The sequence below is a fragment of the Anguilla anguilla genome, chromosome 10 (assembly GCF_013347855.1).
Source record: "Anguilla anguilla isolate fAngAng1 chromosome 10, fAngAng1.pri, whole genome shotgun sequence".
NCBI classification, from domain to species: Eukaryota; Metazoa; Chordata; class Actinopteri; order Anguilliformes; family Anguillidae; genus Anguilla; species Anguilla anguilla.
Window position 1 is genome coordinate 8,096,599 of NC_049210.1, and position 14,019 is coordinate 8,110,617.

General features: G+C 46.6%; 1 protein-coding gene across 15 annotated transcripts in view; it reads left to right on the forward strand.

Annotated features, from left to right (window-relative positions):
- LOC118206197 (ankyrin-1-like) overlaps positions 1–14,019 on the forward strand; it is a 123,135-nt gene that overhangs the window by 390 nt on the left and 108,726 nt on the right. The gene's annotated exons all lie outside the window — the stretch shown is intronic.

Here is a 14,019-nt window from a genome sequence, read left to right on the forward strand (position 1 = left end):
GGGGTGTCCAGACACTCATCGCCAAGATGAACAGTTGGGTATATTAATGCACACACACACACGCATGCACACACACACACACACACTCAGGTGCGCAGTCTGCTCAGGTGCACTCACACACGCAGACGTGTGTAAACACTCATGCTGAGGAGAGCGGGGAGGCGGTGGGGGTGGTGGGGGGTGGTGGGTGGTGTGTGTGTGCATGTGTGTGGTGGGGGTGTTCTGAATCTGAACCCCCCACCCCCCCCCCCCCCGCCCCACTCCCACTGAAGTACATTTCCGTCTTTACTGTGTCATTAATCCTGTTTGAAAGGGTTAAGGGGGGGAGGGTTTGTGGGGGGGGGGGGGGGTTCTGAGCACCGCCCCTATTCTTATGGCTCTTAACTGTCTCTGGGGTCCTTTTCAGCAGCTTTATTGACCGTCCAGTGGCCAGTCTTCCTGTTGTTCTTGTTCTTTCTTTTTGTTCCCTTTTTCTGTCGTTGTGTTGTGTTTGTTGTTGTCGTGGTGCGGCTCTTTCTGCAAATGGGAAATTTTACAGCCACTCTTGAGATAACGACTTAAGCTATCGGGTACCCTGAGAAGAAATACCTCCCCTCTCGGCGCCCCCCCCCCCCCCCCCCCCTTCCCAATCCGATTCCCCTCGCCCCAGCACAGGGACATTCGATTTAAATCAGCGGTGTACCTGCAGGCTTGAGAACCATCCGCTCTCTTCACCTGCGAGACGACAAACTGCAGGCTCTCTGTGCCAAACCCCCCGAGGTTCGGAACGCCACAGCGACCTCCTGTAAAGCTCTGCTCCCGTGATCTTAGCGTGCATTTCCTCTGTGCCCTTTGACCTTTTGGGACAATGTCATCGCTGGCAGACCAGAGTCAGATCCGAAAGGCTTTTACTCTGTAGATGCTGGTAAAATTCTCCTGCAAAGTCATCCATGCAAAACATGTTACTAACCCAAAAAATTTACAGTCCTACGAAAGGAAATGTTTGTTGTGGAAAATAGATTGGAGAATTTAAAAAAATGTCGGCAATCTGCAGGAATTTTACTGGTGTCTGAAGGGTTAAAATATGTCACACAATGTCTTTGCCCCAGGTTTGGCTGTTACAAGATTAGAAGACTGAATAAGGGAAGGGGAGCGATGTGATGTGAGGGCACGGATGAGGCTGAGGGTGTAAGAGTATGGGGCTGTTAACCTGTAGCTTAATTACCTGCTGTATCAGACAAGGTGTTTTTTTACTGCGCGGGAATCTGAGCACCTCCTCGACATTAGATTGGCTGTCTGTGTGTGTGTGTGTGTGTGTGTGTGTGTGTGCGTGCGTGTGTGCGTGCGTATGTTCTGTGAGGCTGCGGAGAGGAGGTAGGGTATGAGTCATCCCCTGTACCTGAGATTGCAGGTACAGGCAAAGAGCCTGATGTTACTGTGTTCTGAGTCACCTGGCCTTGCTTTACCTTTCAGGAGTCTGCTCTGCCCCTGTCCAGCTGCACCTGCGGTGTACTCTACTGTACAACCGCAGGTGCAAACCCAACCCCAACCCCTCTCTTTACTGAGACAGGCTGCATGTCCAGTACACACACACTTCATGAACCAAACTGCTTTCTACCTTAAACTCACCAGGTAAATGCCAGAGCTGCCTGGAGACTCACACTCTGCTGTCTAGGGCAGGGGTGGAGAAGGAGGCATCCGTATCTGTTTCTGAATTTGATGCCAACTTCTGCTCTAGTGAACTATTTAATTATTCTCAATTATTCATGTGGTGTGACAAGCTCATAATTGAACACTGAAGACTTGTTCTCGCGTCTGGTTGTGATTTGCTTAACCGTGCTTTGATCTCCTGGATGAACCGGCGCTGCTGTGTGTGCAGCTGATTAGCTAATTGAGCCTGGAGCCAAAAAACCTGCATGTACTGCACACCGGCCCTCTAGGAATGAGGCTCCCGGTCTACAGGATATGAAAACCTGGGGTAGAAATATGCTAGCAAAGCAAAATGAGCTCATTGCAAGGATCGGTGCGGAACTTCTGTGTGAGGAACTTCCTTGCTTGGCAAGCCTCCTGCCCCACGGAAGCGCACTTTTTTCGGGGCAGGAATCGCCGGCGAAACAGCGCCGTCCTCTCATCACCCCGCCACAGGAGGGGCGGTTGGAGGTGGCGGGGTTCGCTGCTCCGGATTAGCGCTGCGCTACAGAGCCGCGGGTCCAGGCGTCTGATTCGCTAACGAAGTCGCGTCTTCGTCTGAATGCGCGTGCGCGTTTCCCCGAGAGTCTTCTGACGTCATTTTAAAAAAAGTTAAGCCTTAAGTAAGGCTCCCGCTCTTCTCTCTGTCGTCAGCTTAAGGGTCTATTTCGGTTTCTGGAGCAGATGTGACTGCTGTGGGTGGGTCCACTCTTTAGCGGTGTCTCCTGTGTATTAAGCTGTCACCGGTTCTTTCTTCCCTTATAATAGGAGCACAGAGTGCATTTTGAGTTGTTCTTAAAGGGATCTCCCTTAATGTGCTTTTAGTGGTACTCCCCATCCCACCCCTCCATTTACCATAATGCCTTACAAAAAAACAGGATATCAGGTGTATTAGTTTGATAGCAACAGCGCCTCCTGCAGGCAGTGTGCATGGGTGTCTTGTAGTTTCCCATTGTACCCACAATGTCAGTGGTTCCCAACCCTGTTCCTGGAGATCTAACTGATTCTACTAATTAGCAGCTCAACTAGGTCTTTAGCTAATGAATTAGGCGTGCTTTGCTAGGGTTGTAGTGAAAACCTACTGCTGTGCATCCTTCAGAATTGCTTACAAAGAGTGCTCTACCATATCGTTAGATATGTTTGATTGTAATTGATTTGCATGGAGTTCTCTTGTGTGGATGAAACTTGGGCTTTCCGCTGTTGGTAACGCTCACGTCCTGAAACCATGGAGAAATCCCGCTGTGGTCACTGAGATGTTGAACCCCCTAAACGTCGGTGTCTGTTCATGAGCTTGTAATGGAGGAGTCTAAAAATAAAGCTTTTACATTCAATCAACCTGTTTCTCCTTCTCTGCTGCTTCATTGACAAGGGAGCCAGTCAATGCTATCAACCTGTGACCATTGGCAGGTAATTCAATTCGTCCTCATCTCTTAATTGGGATTCACGTGTTCTCTCTCTCTTTGCCTCACGACAGAGAATTCAAAAGACCAGACGAGTGTTTGGTTTAATAAAGTCAATGCAGTCCTCCAGATGAATACGCTTTTAATTTGAAATTTCACTGGCTTTCAGGAAAACCTGTAATCAAGGCGAGTGAACAAACTGCAGGAAATCAGTGTTTTTGTTCTGCAGCTTTTATTCTGCAGAATGTGCAGAATAACTGAGTGTGGTATCATTGGCATGGCCCGGTTGTGGACACGCAGAACTTGGAGTTAAACTGTTTACAAAAGTCTTTGTGTATATTGGTTGCAGGATTTGACAGAAATCTGTGATTAAAGACATGTAAGGCTTCACATTTTGGAATTCTTTTGGAATTAATTTATCCAAACAAATCTGTTTTTGCTTGAATGTTACGGTTCGAAATAGGGAAAGCAATGACCTCAGATCAACTTTTTGAAGGTGGCTGGAGAGGGTATTAAGGATAACTTGCATTCGTTTTTTTGGAAGTTATCCACGATACTTTTTCGATCCACAGAGCGATGGTTTGCCAAGCCAATTAACTCTGGACGAAATGGGAATTTCCCCCATAAAAAAAACACTGACGCTGTTACGGGATGTTTATTGCATATTCAGAGATTTGTAGTGAACGCTTTTACTGTATAATGAACTGTGGCCTGAGTTAGACGTGCGTATGTCAAGCCTCACAACGCGTAGAGGCAACCGTGCAATTCACCCGCTCAGTCAACATGCAGTTGCCTTATTTCTCAAGAAAGTGCGTAACACTGTAAGACACGACGCTTCTCCCTGAGAAGTGTTTCTTAACATGTTACATTTTTGGCCCTCCTGGAACTGGATGTAGTCCCTGTCTTTGGCCGCTTATATGTTGCTCCAAGAATGCGTAGACAAAACTGAACTTATAGTTATATAACTATATCTTATAGTGCGTATAGTTCTTTTGGTCCTTAATATTCACTGTACAGTGCACAGCATATGAATTATTCATATCGCTGTTTGGGTAAAGCTGGATTATGGCTCATTTGCAGCTGAAATTCTTGAAGTGCGGCACAGTAAGTGTGATGGTTGCCGGCGAGGCTGTAAGCATGGTGTGAAGCCCGGCCATATTTGGCTGGGCTTGTAGGCAATGGTTAACTAGCCAATAATCATAATTTTGGGAATAATCTTTGATCCAATTTTTTATTTGTTTTAATGATACTTAAAAGTACCAAGTTTCCTAATATGGTACAGAGAAGTGTGTGTGTGTGTGCGTGTGCGCGCACGTTTGTGTGTGTGTGTTTTATCCCACTCAAACACCGCAGTACCTGGCATGGTGCCCTACTGCTCCTTGACTGTCTGGCTGCCTGCGGTCCTGGTTGAGTTAGGGAAGGGGAGGTTTAGGAACAGGGGGCAGTGCTATAGTATTGATTGTAGCAGTTGATCAATTGTAATAAATTCTATTCTGGAACAAAATTATTTAAATGAAAGGGGACGTTTCTCCCTTTGACTTTCGCCTCTTGCAGGCCACATCATTCCCAATTTCCGCACTCGTTTACTGGCAGGGGCGGAGATTTAGAGAACAACTGTGATAATTCCGAGGGAGTCTTTATGCTCCACACGTTTATCGGTAAAATGCGTCAATATTTCACTGATAAAGATTTGGAGCTTTAAAGGGGAACTTCATCCCAGAATCAGTATTTGATGGTACAGTGTTCTCCCAGCCAATAAATATGTGGAGGAAAAAAAACAACGCATTGTTATCACGGCATCCAGCCTTAAAGATGTCAGCCTCGTGTCCAGGAAACGGTGGCTTACATCACTGGGATGGCCATGCCCCCTCTCGGTGTAGCCGGGACGGATCGCTGAGTCAGCCCCGTTTCTGCTGAGGATGTTTTTCGATCCGGCCCCTCATCTGAATGCGTTGCCTGTATCCGTATCATCACTTCCTTTATAATTATGGAGTGACCCAGAATGCCCGTGCAATAGATATAATTAGACTAGACTTGAAGTGCCTCCTTGTACTTTTCTTCCGTCAGCTCGGTGCGAGTTTATTAACTTTATCCCAGAGCAGTGTGGGACCAGTTCCTCCTGCCGAATTTCAGACACTGGTAGGCTCTGCACCTTTTCCTAACCATTTGCATTGGTATAATTTGAATATCAATATTGCATAAAGAAATTAAGTCATAAACACTTGCCCATGAATGGTCAATTTGAGCGTCGTTTATCTTCCCGGTGTGGTTGATCATTTTACGTGCATCGCTGCATGTAATGTTGTTGTGGAAGGACTCCAATAGTCCAATGTGATGCATAAACTTTGAGTGACCACATTCTATTCAAATGTTAAGATGAAAAAACACAGGGATGAGTTAAATGAGACAATTTAGGAAAAATTGGGTAGCATTGCTTTGGAATAGAGCTTGTTTAATTAGCTAAGATAGCCAGTATTGTTTGTTGTAACTTGGCCTCATTTTTATATTAATAGACAATGCTTTGTATGCGTGATCAACTTCGCATTTTTGTACGTTGAAAATGATTTGTTGTTGAGATTTATTTTAGCGCGTCAAAACAACAGCTTGAGCACTATAACTAACGCAGTGCCCCTGGCAGGTTCAGTGTTTAATTTGACTGGTGTGAGTGTCTGTCGTTACGCACGGCAAGCTCCTTCTCCCTTTTACCTGTCATCCCCTGACAAACCTCAGCCCCTCCCGTGACTCACCGAAGATTTAGGAACCACCACCGCACGGAGTGCCGCTATTTAAGCCCAGACTAAGCTCACGGTTCCCCTGCCTCCGCTCGATCGCGGGTCTCTCTGGATGGACATGTCATTTACCCGGGTTCCACAGGGAACACTTTCAAAATGGCTGACTCTGCGGCGCTGGCCTTAGCAAGTCATATTTACCGAAGGGGCCCCAGCACTTGGGCGTTGCTAGGAGGAGGGCGTATGGCACTTTTTAATTAAAGCAGGTTTCCGGAGGTCTGAACGCGAGCGGACGGGGATCTCCGTGTAGCGAACGGGGGCCGGTGTAGCGGGCGGCTCAGATTTATGTGCCAGCGGGGGCCTTCCTGCTCTTAACCGGGGGGGGGGGGGGCTCATTTGATTAAGGGGACTGGCTCCCTCTTTTAGAAGCACTCGTCATGATTTGTTACAATAAAAAAAGAAAGAAGAGGGCTGGCTCTCCGTCAGGCAGGAGTCCGAGCTGCACGGAACCCTGGGACACCCCCCTGGATGGAGGGATTTTTCCCGAGTGCCACAGGCTCCAGAATTAGCTGCGGGATGAAAGAGTAATGAGGTTTCCCGCCTCACATTTTGATTACACTCCCTTTTTTATGGTAATTCATCCTTTCCGAACATCCGTCGAGTTAATCCTTCAACAACCTTGCTTTGAAGAATTAAAAAAAAAAAAAAAAAAATTTTATTGTTGCTGTTTCAAATCAAATAGAGCCCCAGAGAATATGTAAATTTTTTATGAGGTGAAAGTGTTATTTTCTGAAAAGCAGCACTGTCCTTTTCACTTCTCTTATTCTTTGTTGGATTTTGCGTCAGGGAAACCCTCCCACCTCCAGACATGACTCTGCCTGTCCTAAAAAAACGGAGGCTGTCCGTCGGATAGGGGGAATCGGTCGAGGGATGGCTGTATTTAAAAATGAGTTTATGAACTTTTGGGATTCTTTTGTGGAAAGTATGAGTGATAAAGGATAAAGGGGGAGGATGGGGTGGGGGTGTCATGGGACAGTGAAGTCTGCAGACAGTGTGACAGTACCCTCTGTCCTGTCCTCTCTCTCTCTCTCTCTTTCTCTCTCTCTCTCTCACACCTTCTGTTGCTGCATAGGGGTGTCAGATTTATGGAATTGGTTGTTCACTCATGCACCACTCCTGTTCAGATGTATCATTACGCTCTCGCCGACAGGCTTTAATTTCCGCTCTCCCTAAAAAAATGCAGTAAAAACTCTCTCTCTCTCTCGCTATCTCCTAGCAGTCACATCCCCGCTTCGTCTTTAAGACCTCCTATGAATAATCTAATGAGCATTCCTACCTTCTGGAACATTCTGTTTCTTGTTCAGACACTAAAGGTATGGCTGTTGGAGCGTCTCGTTTTAAAAGTTCCAGTCCAGATAGAAGATCTACTTCACTTAAACTGAAAATTTGTTATTTGTCTTTTGAAGAATGGGGTGTTCTCAATATGGCGAACCAAAAAACACATATTTCCCCTCAGTGACCATTTTCTGCCTTACTGGAGGGTAGGAATGTGAGATTTCCCATGGAGCCATGGGTCTCAATCCGGGATTCTTTGTGTTTCATTGGTCCGGAGAATGCTTTACCGTACTTTTACCTCACTGTGTGGCTGCAACATCGGTGATATCAATAATGTATATCTATTATTTCTGTTGGTATGTGCTGTATCTCTTACTGTCAGTTAAATGTATAATTTCTCTCTCATATCGTCCCATCTGATTGTGTTGTTGGCGTGCTGGTCAGTGGCTGAAAAGGACATTGTGTACAATGCATCTGTCTTTCCCCCCCCTTCAGTAAAGTCCCCTCTCCTAGTCTATTGCAGTAATCTCACCCACCGCCGATCCTGATTCCAATAGTGGTGGTTTACCTAATCCCCTTTAACAACAGCTGAGCGATCCAACTGATTGAAAAGATCCTTGTCAAGGTTGAAGGGGGGTAGCGGGAGAGAGGGAAAGAGCGAGAGAGGGAAAAATAGGAAAGATAAAATCCTCTTGCTGCACAGTGCTCAGAAGCGCTCAGACAGCGAGAGAGAGAGAAAAGCCGGTGGAGGGTCTGATTCCAGGAACGTGTTCAGGTTCCCTATCCTCCGTAATCTCTGAATCCAGGAACGTGTTCAGGTTCCCTATCCTCCGTAATCTCTGAATCCAGGAACGTGTTCAGGTTCCCTATCCTCCGTAAACTCTGCCTGTCTTTAATCGCGGCCTGGGGCCTTTTTGCTGCAGAAGCGGTGATTTGCTTTCTGTGCGTGTCCAGAAGGGCCCCGTTCAGTGCAGAGCTGAACATTTTTATGGTGTGTGGCACCATTTGTAATGTCATGATAATTCGCCCTTTACCTGTTCATGTGTTTGCATAAGTGACTCTGCTGCTGCCATTCTTATGACACGTACCAGATACTATTGGCTGTCTGCTCAATGGGGAAAAAAACAAAAATGAAATGATTATTTTGATGTGTAACAGAAGTAACATCCTCGCCCCCACCCGTCCGGTTACCCTGCTGCCATGAGTGACATCGGGCAGGGGTTACCCCAGAATGTGGGTAGTTTTGGGGGGCGGGGGGGCACATTTCTGCCCTGATGTCCAGAGCTGCTCACCTGCTCCCACTTGGGATCTGAACCTATGGGAGATCTTATCTCCAGGGCAACACTGCTTCTTCTTTTTTAAGAGCACAAACACACACACACGCGCAGACACAAACGCACACATACCACACACCCACACACACACAAACATTCACCTTACAGTATATATAAACACACCACACAGAGATTCTCTCTCTCTCTCTCTTAATCACACACACACCCACACACCCACAGATGCAAATGTTCCTACTTTCCATTCACACAGATCTGTTCTGACTCACACACACAGACACAGACACACACACACACACACACACACACACACACACACAAACGCTCATAATCACACTTGCCGTAAACCGACACACTCAGGTGCTGGGGGCTGCTGTGGGCAGAGACTGAACGCTGTGAAATGAATCTTTGATGGATCTCTGAGTGCCGAGTCATGAAGTGCATCTGCGCTCAGGATGCTGCGCTTCCTCTCTGGCACGAGCTGCCGCCCAAACCCTGACTCTGCAGGGGCCCTCAGATGAACCCGGGAGTCCTGCTCAGTTACAGTACAGTGGCGGGGGGGGGGGGGGTGTTTGAGGAGAAGGGGGGGGGGGGGTGTTTGAGGGGAAGGGGGGGAGGCTCTGAGCCTCTGAGCCTTTGAGCAGGGCTGGACGGAGGACTTGTGGTTGTAGGAGACATGATCAGTTGTGGGTATATCATTGGTTGAAGGGTTTGTGGTTGTAGGGGACATGGTCAGTTATAGAGATGTGATTGGTTGAAGGGTTTGTGGTTCGTAGGGGAAATGGACAGTTGTACGGATATGAGTCGTTGAAGGGCTTATGGTTGTTGGGGACATGGCTGGTTTAAGCAGCTATGGGCTTTTTTGGTGGGGGGGGGAGGGGCGCATGGCTTTAGGTATTGAAGCCAAGGAAGTCACTTTTGGGTCTCGCCTTGTAGAAATGGAATATGTATTGCCCTCCAAAACGTTTGAGATCACTTTTGTACATTTCGGTTTAACCATGTAGAAATTATAGCACTTTTTATGCACAGTCCCTCCATTTCGGGGTATCATAATGTTTGGAACAAATAGCTTCACAGATGTATCTGATTAGCCAGGTGTGTTCAAGTGCTTCCGTAGTGCAGGTATTTCAGTATCTAGTCTGATTACAAATGTAGAATTGTGGAGTACAGAGTGAAATAAAGAAAAAATATGTCTTTGTCCCAAACTTTATCAAGGGCACTGTATCAAGATTACAACACTGTGCCAAATATATGTACTGTAAATACAGTATATAAAACGATTGCTGCTTTAAGAAATTGGCATGAATGTGTTTAACATTATGTTTTCCACATCTTCTGTTTATTGCAGTATATCCAATCTCCATATTGGTCCAGGGAGATTGGTGGCAGGAGGGAGAGAGAGAGGGAGAGGGATTAGGGGAGGAGAGGAGCGTGAACTCTGGGTGACACTGTTCTCCTCTCTCCCTGAGAAGATGCCGCGGTCACATTAGTTTGATTTATAGCGTTTTTGCTGCTGCTCGTTTCTCCACTGATAGACTGTGTAATCCACACATTCGAGGCAGAGCCACTGGCGAAACGTGTCCTGGGTTCATTGATGACACCGGGTGACTGGGCGTGTTCGCTGTGTTTGCCCTCTTCATCAACTAGCGAACCGCTAATTTTATGCCCTCAAGGAACTTGAAGTCTGTGCTTTCTTAAGTGGCATATTGTTGGTGTCACGCGGAAGCCTTATAATTACATTTTTTTTAAAGTTATCGGCCAACTATGTTTTGTGAAAATCGCTTTGTATCTAAGCTATAATTCTATGTTGCTAAATGGGGAGAAAGCAACATTTCTTTTGTCTGTCCTGAGAATTTGAGGTACAGTGTGTATCTTTTCAAGTGACCCCGAAAATATGTATGCAGGGCGTTGTGGGAGGAGAAAGGACAATATTGGCGATTTATTTCAGTTGATGCGCACACGTGTGTTTACCAAGTTGACTGTGTGTGTGGAGAGTTTTTGAGCTTGGCTCTGTGCTCTTGACTGGAGCAAGGGAATTCAGAGGACAAGAATTTAGAGAGAGAATTAAATCTGTTTCACTCTGAAACAGGATATTTACCTGACGGTCTAGCTGAGCTTAGCGCAACAGCTGTTAACCTGAGGAAAACAAATTTGTTAAGCAGTGTGTGGTTACAGTTGTTGCTTATTGTGTGTGTGTGTCTGTCTGTCTCTGTGTGGTGTGTGTGTGCACGCCTGCGTGTGTGTCCATATGCATTCATGTGCTCGTTAGTTGGTGTTATTGATGGCTTTGTTATTTTGGTCTATAGAACTTGGTGACAAATGTACGACAGACTTAACTTACGGTTGTAATTTAGAATATTATCTATTTATCACCGGCACGAAGTCACACTAACAGACCTCTAAATTTCGCATTCAAAGTTAACGGCCAAAGCTCTTATTGTTTTCAAAATGTAAAATGTACAGTATGTTTGACGTTTGGTGTTTGAAACAAATTTCCTGCTCTGATTACGGAAAATGTGTAGTGCTCTCTGTAAGGCCGGTTCACTTCAGCTCTGTCCAGAAAAAACCCCCTTCCGGATTCACCATAGCAGAGACGGCAAGATCAGCTTGTTAGTTTGCTTTGAGAAGAGTAGCCTAAGTCTTTAAGCAGCATCTGTAGGTTATTGTCGGTATAAAAACAGACAGAGAATCCCACAAGATCCCTTGACGCGCAAGCTTGCTTCTTCCTTGCACCTCCTCGTGAAGGGAAGTCTGCCAAGATGGCCAGGGGTGGATTACCCATCGGCCCAATGACACACTATAAAGCTTTCACTGGTAGTGGCTTAGCTCCTGTACGGCATTAGCAGGAGGAAGAGGGAAGGGCTAATCCGTTAACAGCGGCAGGTTCTTACTGATTAGTAGAGGGGTCAAAGGTCGATGGGTCTGATTACGATTGTGCGAGTGATCGTATTGATTTATTGCATAGGGCTACTTTGCCCCTTTCATTCAATTTGTAGAATTTCCCTGGGGCAGTTTTCATATGTGCTGGTTCTCTGCGGGTGTTTATTCTGTGCAATGGAAATGGTGTAAATCTTTGAATTGCAGTCGGGAAGAATTGTGTGTCGTTTAGATTCACGGGAGCGGAGCTGCAATTAGCGACATACGGTGCTATAATTGAAATGTGATTTTTAGTCAAGAGCAAACAACCGGGAGGTTTGCCGTTTATCGCCTGTGAAAAGAAATTGCGTGACGGCAGCTTGTGTCATCAGTGGTCGTGTTGCAGTTGGGTTGTGTTTTTGCTGTGAAACGGACAAAAGAGAAAGGATCCATTATAAAATATGGAGTTTAGGTGGTTCAGTCGACATCATTCGTGTCCTTGGAAGCCCTAGGAGGTGAGCTCTTTCAATGACATCATTAAAAAAATGTACTCTACATTATTATTGTATTAAGGATACATCACTAGAGCCAAAATGGTGGCTATTTCCGATGGTGGCATGGGACCGGCTGCTTGGATTGAATCTGAAGTTCCGTGGCCATGGTGGTTGCTTAGCTGCAACAGCATGTTCCTTAATGAGATGAATGAAGACTCGACATCTTTGTCTGTAGTGTGAAGAGTAGTGTGTGTGTTTGTGTTAGTGTATTTGTGAGTGCGTGCGTGCGTGCGTGTGTGTGTGTTTGTGTTAGTGTATTTGTGAGTGCGTGCGTGCGTGCGTGCGTGCGTGTGTGTGTGCGCGTGCATATTTGTGCCTCTTCCGGGACACTTGCAGTGTCACCCCCGATGGTTAATTGGCTGATACCGGAGGTTGCTTAAGCGCAGCAGCAGAACTAAGTGCAGCCTCCTGGTCCATAAATCATCTCCCACAATGCACTGCTGTCTCATTCTCACCCACTCCCCTCTCCCCTCACTCAGGCATCCCCGAGCAATACACTACTGTACTGAGATAAAAGACCCTAATAACAAGTAGCACAGCATGGTAGCTAATGTACAGTTATAACTTCCCTGGCCTCCAACGCCATCAAGCATTATAGATGTACATAGATTATGCAAAGGAGAGAGAGAGCGAGAGAGCGAGAGAGCTACAGAGAAGGGAGGTAGAGAAACTGAAGTATTACTCATGTTAATTGTGTATCTGCAGCGCTTCTGCAGTTGTTTAACTATACTTTTTGTTAAGCATTTGTAAGCTCAGGTCCTTTATAGAGCTGTGCAGTTTGCCATAGCAAAATAATTCTTCATTGTGTTGAATGGGACTGGGACCACAACAGGGAGAGGATGTGTATTAACAGAGAAAACTGCAGTGAGGGAGAGGGAGAGAGAGAGAGCACTCTTCCTTACAACAAGGTTAGATATACCTCCAACATACAAACACACACACAAGCCACATAATCAGGCTAACACACACACACGCAAAACCATCTGAGCCTCAACAAATCACCCAACCTCTAGAGTCCTCTAGAATATCCCCTCCCTCTCGTTTGGTACAAGCAGTGTCAGATGACCAGATTAAATCCATACAGTAAACACACGTGTACACACTCTCACCATGGTAAAGAGAAGACACACACACACGCACACACACACATGCTCCAATAGCCCTTACTCAGCAGATGGGGGAAAGGCATAGCTGCACTCAGAGACCTTGCGCAGTGAGCGAAAAGGACTAATGTCGCCCCCTAGTGTTCCAACAGGAGACCATCCTGACATCATTCCTGCTCTCTCTGTCTCACTCCCTCCCTCTCCCTCCCTTCCCCCCCCTTTCCTTCTCCCCTTCTCTTCTTTCTCCGTCTCTCTCCCTCCCTCCCTCTCTTTCCCTCCCCCCTCCTCTTACTCTCTCTCTCTCTCTCTTACTCATGCTGCAGCATCTCTCTGTTGTCCTCTCTTCACTTTATCGCCTGCTTCCCTACCTGCTCTACTACTGTAACCTCAGATGTGCGAGTCAGTGCTTTTTGATGGGGGAAATGGTGTTCCACAAACCATTCCCGCTTTTCCGGATGAAGCTGTACTGATGTAGTTGATGTGGCGGAAGCAACATCGGAAGTCTTCTTTAATCTTTAATTTCCACAGAAAAATGTTTCACTGCTTCAGTTACTGCTGCTGAACTGCCATTTGACCATTACACTCACCCCTCCCTCAACCCCCCCCACCTGACCAAAATCAATTCTAACAATACCAGGGTAAGACCCCAGTTTCCTTTATCCTGAGCTGACATTTTTAAACAGACCCTTTTGAACGGCTGGGTAGTTACTAAAGCTATTCTGGTAAAGTACCTTAGTCAAAGGTGCAATGGCCGTGCCCCGCCTGGGAATCAAAGCACCAACCGAGCTCATTCAGGACATCATCCTAATAACTATGTGCTTGTTTAGGACATCGTCCTAATAACACCGAGCTCATTCAGGACATCACCCTAGTAACACCGAGCCTGCCGCAGGAAAGCAGGTGTCTGCGCGCCGGCGCTGATAACTGGATCCCTCTCCGGGAAGCGCATCGTATCGGATCGCGCGCGCATTAATGGAAGGAGCGGAGGTGTCGAATCTCGCGTATGAAATCGATGGGGAGGATCAGATAGCGGCAGCGGCGGGCGCTAGCGAACGCTGTAATTCCCACGGCGCGGCTTTCAC